This window comes from Sorex fumeus, unplaced genomic scaffold, assembly GCF_029834395.1.
Source record: "Sorex fumeus unplaced genomic scaffold, SorFum_2.1 ptg000028l, whole genome shotgun sequence".
Taxonomy (NCBI): Eukaryota; Metazoa; Chordata; class Mammalia; order Eulipotyphla; family Soricidae; genus Sorex; species Sorex fumeus.
In genome coordinates, this window is record NW_026606085.1 from 14,889,881 (window position 1) to 14,900,629 (window position 10,749).

General features: G+C 61.1%; 1 protein-coding gene across 7 annotated transcripts in view; it reads right to left on the reverse strand.

Annotated features, from left to right (window-relative positions):
- PKNOX2 (PBX/knotted 1 homeobox 2) overlaps nucleotides 1–7,875 on the reverse strand; it is a 137,350-nt gene extending 129,475 nt beyond the window's left edge. For 3 of the 7 annotated variants that reach the window (XM_056115068.1, XM_056115066.1, XM_056115063.1), the window contains exon 1: nucleotides 7,765–7,865. The gene's annotated coding sequence lies outside the window, so the exon portion shown is untranslated. Of the gene's footprint in view, nucleotides 1–7,653; nucleotides 7,674–7,764 lie in introns of those variants that run through there. The other 4 variants (XM_056115067.1, XM_056115064.1, XM_056115069.1 and 1 more) reach the window with 3 other exon arrangements.
- Between the last annotated feature and the right edge of the window lie 2,874 nt (nucleotides 7,876–10,749).

Consider the following 10,749-nt stretch of genomic DNA (forward strand, 5'->3'; position numbering starts at 1 on the left):
TGCCTTGGGGGACTGTGCAGTGGGAACTGTGCCATGGGGGATTGTGCAGTGGGGACTGTGCCATGGGGGATTGTGCAGTGGGGACTGTGCGGTGGGAACTGTGCCTTGGGGGACTGTGCAGTGGGAACTGTGCCTTGGGGGACTGTGCAGTGGGGACTGTGCCTTGGGGGACTGTGCCATGGGGGACTACGCAGTGGGGACTGTGCCATTGGGGACTGTGTAGTGGGGACTGTGCAGTGGGAACTGTGCCTTGGGGGACTACGCAGTGGGGACTGTGCTTTGGGGGAGTGTGCAGAGGGGGACTGTGCCATGGGGGACTATGCAGTGGGGACTGTGCAGTGGGAACTTTGCCTTGGGGGACTGTGCAGTGTAAGGGACCACGGGGGGACTATGCATTGGGGACTGTGCCTTGGGGGAGTGTGCAGAGGAGGACTGCAGTGGGAAACCGTGCAGGGAGTCAAGGGCAGTGGCTGAAGCTCTAACTCACACGACTGCCCTCAGGGAACCCCCAGGCCTGGTTTCAGCCACTGCCCAGGAAGCCTCAGGCATACCCCAACAGCCTGAGACCCTGGACTCCAGCTGCCCAGGCAATACCGGGGGTTGTGCTGGTCCCCTGGGAGGTGGCCAGTCATGCGCAGAAAGCAGCTGTCTAGGGGACCCTGGCAAGTGAGTTCCGGCAAACATAGATCGGGCCAGTTCAGGCCAGGCAGCATCCTCTCCTCCCTGCCTCACCATACGCAGGCCTGGGGGCGCTGCTAGGCCGGCCATGTGCTGGGCCTCAGGGGCAAGGAGGGGACTTGACTGGCAGCCAGGAATGGAACTGGCTGGCTGGTTTCATGCACTGAATCTTTAGCCTAATTTCTACCCGCGGAAACGGCGCCAGGAGCCCTCGGAATTAAACAAGCCCGTGCCCCACAGGAGGTGGGGGGTGGGCAGCAAGCTTGGGCAGTGGGGGGTTGGCGGGCGCTGAACTTCTCATCTAGTTCAAGTTGCAGGCCAGAGAGCTCGAAGGCCTGAGCATGTGCTTTGCAGGTGGAAGGACCGGGTTCGATTCCCTGCACCCTGTCTTCTCCTAGCTGCCCCTCCCCAGAGCCACCCCCCTCCCCAAGATGTCCACACAGTACCAGAGCACTGTGTACTGGGCCTGCGCGTGCACACACACACACACACACACACTCATGTATATACACATGTACATGCACACATACACTCACACATGGATGCATTACATACACACAGCTACATGCATACACACACACGCACATATGTGTACACTCACACACACATGCATAGGTACTCACACATGAATGCACACAGATGAGCACAAGCACAGGTACACACATGCACATGTACCACACATGCACATACACACACGCATGCATGCAAACACACACTACTGACACTGCCCAGAGAAGCCCCTGAGGCTGGCCCCGCTCACTCCACAAGCATCCTGAGGACTCATGGTCTGCACCCGCTTTGGGCCTTCCATGCTGTCCCGAGGCTCCTTCCTGCCCCCTGCACACTCGCACTCTCTCTCCCTCACCCGACAGGCCCACGCACTATTTCCACCTTCGCCACAAGCCCCCTCGGGGTACCAGGCCCAGGTCCTCCTTATTCTTGTGCCTCTGGCCTATGTTTTTTCTCCTGCACTGGACAAAGGTGTCTGCAGGCCTCTAGACCCATCTGCGCATCGCTGGTATAGCAGGAGTCTTGCAGTAGCCTCTCTGTGCAGTGTCACAGGATCAGGGGCCTCCGGGTGACCCAGGCTTGCTGCGTGGTGCAGGGTCACCTCTGTGTGTAGGACCCCACCTTTGCCCAGGCAGAGACACACGCCCAGAGCAGGCTCGGGCACAGGTTCTGGGCTCTGCTTCCAGGAATCTTGGACAACCCTGCCTCCCGTCTCTCCCCCACCCAGGAAAGCGCCTGGCAGACTCTGGGCGTGGGCGTGGGCTAGGGATGGGGCAAACGCCAGTGCCACGCCGAGTCCAGACCCAAACTGGGTGTGCGGCCTCAAGGCCTTCTCGGTGTCCTGTGACCGACTGACTCTGGGGCCACCGAGTGGCCCATCCAGTCCGGTCCCTCCCCCCCGCCACCACAAGCGACTCCTCCATCCCCCACCAGGCACCCGCACTGTCTTGATCGCACACACACTGAAATTGGCCGGCTTCCTAGTAAGCGGAGAAACGCACAGTTACGCCACCCACTCCGGCCCCATCTGAAGCCTCCAGAGTCTGCCTGGGCCCCAGGGCCAGCTGCTTTTCCCCGCATTCCAGCCAAAAATAATACAAGAACGAAGCCGTTTGGTGGAGACTTAATCTAATCTTCACTGCTTCGGTTTTAAAATATCCTGCCCGGTTTAGGGTTTCTTATTACACACAGCGATGTGTTTTTAGTGAGATAGGTCTTAGCAGAAACGTCCTTCTTGTAATTAGAAACCCAGGCAGGCAGGCCCCGCGGAGGGGCAGCCAAGGCAAACAGCAGATGCCCCTGAAGAGGACACGTGTGCAGCGAGCTCATCCTGGGCGCCCAGGGCGGGGCTCCCGTGCCCGCAGTCTGAGGGGCTCTGGGGAGGCGGGTGGGCGGGGGGCGCCTTCCAGCCTGCCAGCACCCTCTCAGCAAACCTGCTGTCCCGCCTGTCTCTGCCCCGGAGACCCCCGGCTGAGGGGTGAGGGGTCAGCATTCCACAGGGCCATGTCCCCAGGATCCCAGCGAGCAGGCTCCAGGCCCAAACTGCAAACTCTTCTGTCTAAGCACTGGGTGTGACTTCCAGGGCTTCCTGGCCCAGAAGCAGCTTTGATCTGCCAGCATGGAGGCTGCCGGGTGAGGTTCAGGCTGTGGCTAGCTGTGGGCCAGCGCCCAGCTCCCCCGGCCCCCCGGCTGGGCCAGAGGCTGGGAGCCAGCGGCCCTCCCTCTCACTGGCAATAAAGGGCAGCTCTTGTCCGTCAGATCCACGAACACAAATGCAGTGAGGGTGGGCGGTAGGGGTGGGGGTGGGGGGAAGGCGGGCAGAGGTTCCCAGCCTCAACTGTCCCTCCTGGGACAGTGCGGGCAGTTTGGGAGGTGAGGACCGAGGTGGAGTGTGAAAATCCTTGAACAGAAAGTCGGGCAGCGGGCAAACGAGTCCCTGTATCCAAGTTTTGGAATTCCTGGGGTGCTGCTGTGGAGCCTGCAAGGAAAGAGCCCAGCAAGGAGGTGACACTCTCAGGCTGGGCGCACCCAGCCTACCTTCCTGCAGCAAACACTCTCCGGAGCTTCACCAGAAGCCAGAGACACACCCCACCTTACAGGGCCTCAGTGATAGCACAGAGGGCAGGGCACTAGCCTCGCACGCCATTGACCCGGGTTTGATCCCCGGCACCCCAGATGCGCCCCCCCCCCGCCGCCAGCACAGAGACAGAAGTAAACCCTGAACAACACTGGGTGTGGCCCAAAAACAAAAGAAAGAAAGAAAGAAAGAAAGAAAGGAAGGAAGGAAGAAAAGAAGGAAGGAAGAAAAGAAGGAAGGAAGGACGGAGGGAAAGAAAGAAAGAAAGAAAGAAAGAAAGAAAGAAAGAAAGAAAGAAAGAAAGAAAGAAGAGAGAAACAGAGAGACAGCGCGCACTCCAGATGAGGAAACCAAGGCCCAGAAGCTTGGTGACCTGGGGTGTCAGACAGGGACAAGGTATGAAACTCAAGACATTCAGTGGGCTGACCTGCCAGCTTTGATTATCTCTTTCCTCTCGTTCCCACCAGGTATTAGATTTGATTAAATTAGCAGCTCCCTGTTGCAGCAAGCCTGGCCACCACCCAGCCGCACCCGCAGCCCCGCCCTCAGACCCCCGCATCTCCATCTCCATCTCCATGAGGTGTTTTCTCCTCAGCACGGTGTGCTGGCTGGAAAAGGAGGCCGGCAGAGGCTCATCACGACTTCATTTCCCATCTAACTTCCTCCCTTCCCCCTGTCCTGACTCTCATCTGCATCTTGTCTGATGCAGGCTTCACGTGCCGGCATCACCTCGAGGATTCATCACACATCCACGTGTATATATAACCCACAGCGGCGCACCCAGAGCGGCCCGGCAGGCAGAGGGAAGGGGCAGACTTGGAGCCGCATTTCTCACCTGCCTCCCACTAATTTAGAAAATGTGCTCTACATTAAAGAAGTCGGGAACCAAAGTCTGAAATTGGGGGTAGAGTTTTTGGGGACGGGGTGGGGGGGTGGAGGCAGGAGCGAAATAAATTGCAAGGAAATCGTGCACCATGTAGGAGGCCTATAAATTTAATAGGTTGTTTCTCTAATAAAAACAAATTCAATTGCTAACAACACAGTATTATTAAGTTGCTAGCATTTAAAAATCTAATTTGGCCTGCTCCACTGCTGTTTATGCTACGGCTCCGTATTCAGCCAGGGGAAGGAAGTCAGGTTGATGGGCTGATCCGAGTTTCTAAACCAGGCTAATAGAGCCCCCTTTAAAGCCGGCCCTTTCTTGCTTTGCAGGCATGCCTTGGTCCCTAATGAGTTTCAGGCCCAGGCTGAAGATGGACATGGCAGAAAGAAATTTAGCACATACTCGGGAGCCCCCATAAACATCAAGGCCAGGCCAGAGGGGGCCTGTTTCCAGTTACGCGAGAACTCCACGGATTCAGGATTCTCCACTCACAAGACAGTAATTCTCCTTATTTCATCACTAACTTACTTCAAATGTGTTTACACAATTTATTGCTACTGAACTTCCAGGCAACTGGTGTAGAGTTAATGAAACCCAGCTTGGAGACGCTTTGAGCTCTGAACAAGTAACCACAGTTTAAATGGTTATGACATGCGGTCAAAGCCACAGCTCGGCCCCGCTGCTGTTCCGGGCCTGAGCAAGAACCTTGCCAGCCTCACCTTCCGTGCCAGAGAGATGGGAACCGGGGAGAGCCCTGGAACCGGCTTCCACCTTCCTTTCCGGGCGGGCCTTTCTCCCTGACACTTGGGCCCATGGCCTCAGCAGCAACGGAGAGCCCTCCCCAGGCCCGAGGACACTTTTTTTTCTCCTTTTGAATTGGCTGCCAGTTGAAATCCTGAAATCCAGTTGGAGTTTAATTAAGCAGGGTCAGGCCTCCGTAAAGCAATGTTGAAAGGGGGCTTTGGGGGCCGGGATGGGGGTGGGGGTCACTGGTCACAGTTAGACTCAGTGAAAGCCCCAAAGGCACTCCAGGACCGATCAGAGGAAACGGGACTGGAAAAGAAGAAGCAAACGGGTCTCTGAATGGCTGGTGCGCTGGTTTCATTCATCACCCGCGTCACGTGGAGCACCCCCCCCCCCCCAGCTGCTATGGGGACTCCAGGAGGCTCCCTCTTTTAAACAGGCCCATTTGGGACGAGTAAAGGGGAGGGACTGGCCTGGCCACTGCCGCACAATAAAAGCCCCTTTTGAAAGCAGCACTTTCATTAACTTAAAGCAATCTATAGACTTAAAAGCAGAGCGCAGGAAACTCCCAGGAAGGATCATAAAACAGGCGGTCTCGAGTTGCCTATGCTCGGTGCCGTTTGCAGGCGGGACCTGACCTCTTCCTCCTGCGGCCACCCCCTGCCCCGCGTCCCCAGCAGTTCCACGTTCTCTGCCTTTGGCGCTCACAAAGGGGCAGACACGGGCGGCGCGGAGTGTCCGGCGGGGTCAGGCTCTGGGTGGGAGGGAGCTGCCGGTCCAGGCCGAGAACAACAGGCCCGAGTTCGGCCCTGCCCGCGCTCGCCCGCCGCGCGGACACCGGCCCCGCCGCCCCGCCCGGAGGCCACCACGCCGGCTCAGGCGCGCGCGCTCTTGGGTTCGAGGCAGTCCCGGCCGGCCGCCCCCCGAGGGTGGTCATGGGGTGCGCCGAGGCCTGGGCGGGCGCGCTCACGATTGTCAGGAGGAAATTTCTAGCCTTCCTGGCCGCATCCCCACACAGTCTGCTTGCCCCGTGGGCCGGCCCTGGGCAAGCCCCTGGCGGCGCCCCGGCCAGGCCTGGGTGCCCAGGAACGCACTCAGGGTGGGCGCCTAGTCCAGACGTGGGGAGTCGGGTCCAGGCCCCCGAGGTCCCGGGGCCTCGGAAGAGGAAGACTAAGAGCAAAGGCTCGGCGGGGCGGATGTGTCTGTGCTTCAACAGCGCCCGGCTGGCGGGGGGCCGCCTAGTGCGAGGCTTGGGGGGCCACTGGAACCCCAAAGGTCAACAGGCTGGAGAAGTCCCGGGCAAGCGGGCGGAGGGCAGTGTCCCCCTTTCGGCGGATCGTCGCGGGGGCGGGCTGGAGCCGGCGCAGCCGCGACCCAGCACAGGCGGCGGCCCCCACGCGCCCCGCACCCCGGCCCGCATCTGCCCCGCCGCGCCGGGGGCCCCCTAGGCCCCCGAGTGGCGAGCGGCGCCCACCGCAGTCTCCGGGGTCGGGTCCTGGCATCCACGCGGAGCCCTGCGCGGCTGCCCGCTCGCTGCCCAGAAGGTCCCTTCGATGTGTTAGCGTCCCCCATCTTTCCCCTAGGAGCGGGGTCCGGCGCGCCCCAAGTCCTCTCCTCCAGTCCGCTGGCCAGGAACAGCAGCCGGACCTCGGGGTTCGGCTGCCGGTATCGGCTACTTCCATCGCCGACGTGGGTGCGTCTCCGCCCGCGGAGCGTGGGGCCCCGCGCGCGACCCTCCCCGAAGGCCAACCGCCTCCGTCCCAACGGAACGCCGTGAGCCGCGGCGGAGCCCTCGAGTCCGCCGCCGGGGACTGAGCTCCGGGCCCCGCCGGGCCCTCGCTCGGACGCGGGCGCAGGGTGAAGCCCGCGAGCCCGTCCCGCGAACAAGCCGGGGCGCCGGGACCCAAACTCGCGCCGCGGACCTGCAGCCCGGCCCGGCGGCGGGGTGGCCGCGACCCGCTCGGCTGCCGGCCCCGAGCCGCGGGGAAGGCGGCCGCTCCGCTCCGCCGGGCCGGGGCTCGGGAGCCGGGGCGCCCCGCGCGCCGCCCCCCAAAGAAGCGCAAAGTTTGCGCGGAGCCGCGGGACCCTGCCCCGGCCCCCTCCGCTCTCGGCTCTCGGGCGCTCTGCGTCCCCCGCTGTGACCAACTCCAGTCCGCGGCCACGAGCCCGGCCCAGGGCCCCGGCGCCTCCGGCAGCCCGCCGGAACCCGACATCGCGCGTCCCGGGGAGCCAGCCGGGGCCCCACCGCCGGCTCCGCCCGCAAACCCCGCGCGCCCGGGCGCCCGGGCCCGGCCCGCAACCGCCGCGGCTCCGCGGCCGCTCCCGCGTCCGGGCGCCCCGAGAAAGCCGCCCCCGGCCCGGGCCGCCGCTGCCGGCCGCACCCGCCGCGCGGCTCCGCGTCCTCGGGCTCCCCGCGCCCCCGCGGACAATGCGCGCCGGGCCCCGAGCCCCGCGAGGCGGCGGCGGGGCTGGGGCTGCGCGCGGCTCGCGCCGGGCCGCGCCGCGCCGGGCCGGGCCGGGCCGGGCCGGGGCGCCGAGAGGCCGCGCGGCTCCCGCCGCCGCCGCCGCCGCCGCCGGGCTCGGCGCTCGCCCCGCCGGCGCTCCCCCGGCTCCGCTCTGCACGCTGCCGCCGCCGTCCCTCTCTGCTCGCCGCCTCCCTCCTCCCTGCTGCCTCCCTCTCTCCTCCCTGCTGCCTCCCTCTCTCCTCCTTGCCCTGTCGCAATGAATAATACTCTGGCTTGGGGACTGGAATAAAACACACGCGCGCTGAGCAGCCGCCCGCAGCAGCGGCAGCCGCCGCGCCGCCGCGCCGCCGCCGCCGCCGCCGCCGCCTGCAAAAGCGTCTCTGACATGGAAATGAATGACAGCTTACCTGATGCCAATCTTCATCAGACTGACACCGGCGTGACAACACAGCCTATACTTCCCAGCACTGCTCGGGACGTCAGCGGCACAGGGACCCGCCCCCCGGAGCCCCCCCTCCCCGTCCACACCTCCCCTCTCCCCACTCCCCCTCTCCCCACCCCCCCGCCTCCCCCACCCACTCGGGCCCGGCCGCTCGCGAGCCCGCCGAGCCGCCGCAGTGTCTCCCTCTGCTGGAGACGTCTCGAGGCGCCGGCGGCACACGCGGCCCGGCCGCTAGGGCGCCCCGCGGGGGCCCCGCAGCCCACCCGCCGCGGGCGCGCGCCGCCCCCCGGCCCCGAGCTCCTGCGCCCCCGGCCCCGGCGCCGGGTTGCCAGGCAATCCCGGGCTGCGGCGCGGCCGCGGCGAAAGGTTCGGTGGGCTCCCCCACCCCCACCCAAGAGGGGCTCCCCAGAAAATGATGAAACTTAAAACTGGCGAGGAAGCCTTCCCTCCACCCCCGCCCCCACCCCGTTCCTTCCTGGCTGGCCTCATTTTTATGATTGCATTTGAATAATTCTCATTACCCCGGCCCCAGCAAAGGTGCTCGGGTGACACTCCGGTTAGTAATTCCTATTCTCAGGAGCTTTCTCTGCGGCGGGCTTCCTGGGGCGCTCGGTTCAGGAGGGGGAGGCCGTGGGAAGGGGTGGGGGCAGGGGCGAGATAAAAGGGTGCAGAGGCTTTGTCAGTAAACCGACTCTTTGCAAATGCCAGGCAAGCCTTTCCTAAGCCGCTGCTATTTTCATTCTAAAAAGTGGAGAGTTCTGGGGGTTGGGGGAGCGTCTAATAAAGGGAGAGGCCAGCTGGGCTCCAGCGGCGGGGACAGGCAGGGCTGAGGCCGGCTCGCGTGCTGCTCCGCCCAGGTGCAGCCCTACTGTGTGCGGGAGCAGGACCCTGCCCCCCTTCGGAACCAGGGTCCCACAGTTCCGTGCGCAGGGGCGTGAGGGAGGGGGTGGAAAAGGGACCCCTCTGGCCCTGGAAACGCCACCCCCTGCTCCCTGCAGCCCAGCGTTTCAGCCTCAGCCGGGAAGGCCATTGATCTCCTGACCCGGGGCCAAGCAGGGGGCCTGGACAAAGCCGAGACAAAGGCACTGAGGGAAGCCCCTGAAGCAGAAAGGAAAACCCAAGCAGGCCAGGTTCGCAGTAAAGAATCTGACCCGAGAAGGGGACGGTGGCCCCGGGTCAGGGCCCCCCCTCCACATGAGAGCTATTAGCATTCCAGGGCTCCGAGGGGGTCCTGGCCGGGAGAATCCCACATCTTCCAAATACTCTTTGTCCGGATTCTCCCAGCCTCCCGCTCCCCAACTCCACCCCCACCCCCCACTCAACCTCCAAAGTTGCAGCGTGTGGGGAAACTTCACCCAGAACTCCTAGGAGACAAGTCAGGTCCTCTCACCTTCACACAGAACCTCCCAAAGCTTCCCTAGGTGGATTTATGTCACCCCAGCCTCTGATGTGCGGTCAGAGGCCCCCACTGCTGACAGCATAATCGCCATTATATATTATCCATTGTATAATAATATAATAATAATGAATGCACTTGCCCTTTTTATGTAGTACAGAAGCAGCCAGATTCTCCCCCCAGAGGCGGAGGTCAGGCCGCCATAAACTCTCGGAGGAGAGCCAGCTCAGATATGCGAGGGGGAGGGGACCCCCACTTGCCCCTGTCCCGGACCCCTGGAGGGAGGGGTCCGGTCTTTCCCAGGACTGACGGAGACTCGCCTTAGCATGCAGAGTCAAAGGGGAGAATCAAGCTGAATGTAAATACTTAACCCCATCAGAGAGGTGTCAGGGCGCTGTAAATAGTGCCGCAGACCACAGCCACGCACGGCTGACTCAGCCCGGCACACCCCCAGTTCCGAAGCCTGCCTGGTGTCCAGTCCTTCTTGACAAGGGAGGTGCAGAGCCTTGAGCTGCTCATTTCCGTCAGCCTTTGAGACACCCGGATTTTCGCTAAGACCCTTCTGATGCCTTCAGATGCAACGTGTATGTAGTTTTATCTAAGTTCATCTTGCTTTGGTTACTTTTGCAATTTGTGAAAGCTTTAAAAGAATCATTATCTAGATATGTAACTGTCTTCTTAGAATCATTCAAAGAAAATATTTCAATGTTTGAGTGTCCACTGGTGTCTAGTGGTGAGGACAAAAGCAGGAGAGAAGCTCAAGCTCCAGCTCCTATGCTCAAGATACTTTCATGCCAGTTGAAAACAAGGCCCAAACCAAAAAGATGAAATCTCATCTTACACCAGTGACTGGCACCCATCACAAAGAACAAAACCAACCAGTGTTGGTGGGGGATGTGGAGAAAAGGGACCCTCATTCACGGCTTCTAGGAATGTCAGCTGCTCCAGCCTTTTTGAAAAGCATTTTGGACATTCCTCAAAAAACTAGGAATTTAGCTTCCATATGACCCAGCAATTCCACTTCCTGGCATCTCCCCACAGACCCAAAAACTCTATTCAGAAAAGATAAGTGCACTCCTCTGATCAATATAACACTATTCACAAGAGCCGAAATCTGGAGACAACCCAGTATCCAAGACAGATGACTGGATAAAGAAACTATGGTACACAGACACAATGGAACCCAACTCTGCTCTAAGAGAAAATGAAATCATGCAATTTGCTGCTGCATAGATGGATCTGGAGAGTGTGGTGTTGAGTGAAGTTAGTCAGGAGCAGAGACACACAGTGACAGAAAGAAACATGGTAGGGGAATAACAAACCCAAAGGCAATGGGAACTTCTAAAGATCAGTTCTTCCTGCTAAAGGACGGTCTTCATTGGGAGGCTTCGCACAGGAAGGAGGGAGGGGGACGGGGGGGCGGACCTGGACACTGGGGGAGGGTGGGATGGGCAATAGTGTTACATATGGACACCACCGTTAATAGTTTTGTAAACCATGGTGCCTGAAACAAAATTTTTAAAAGAAGATTTAAAAAGTGCCAATGTAGAGAAC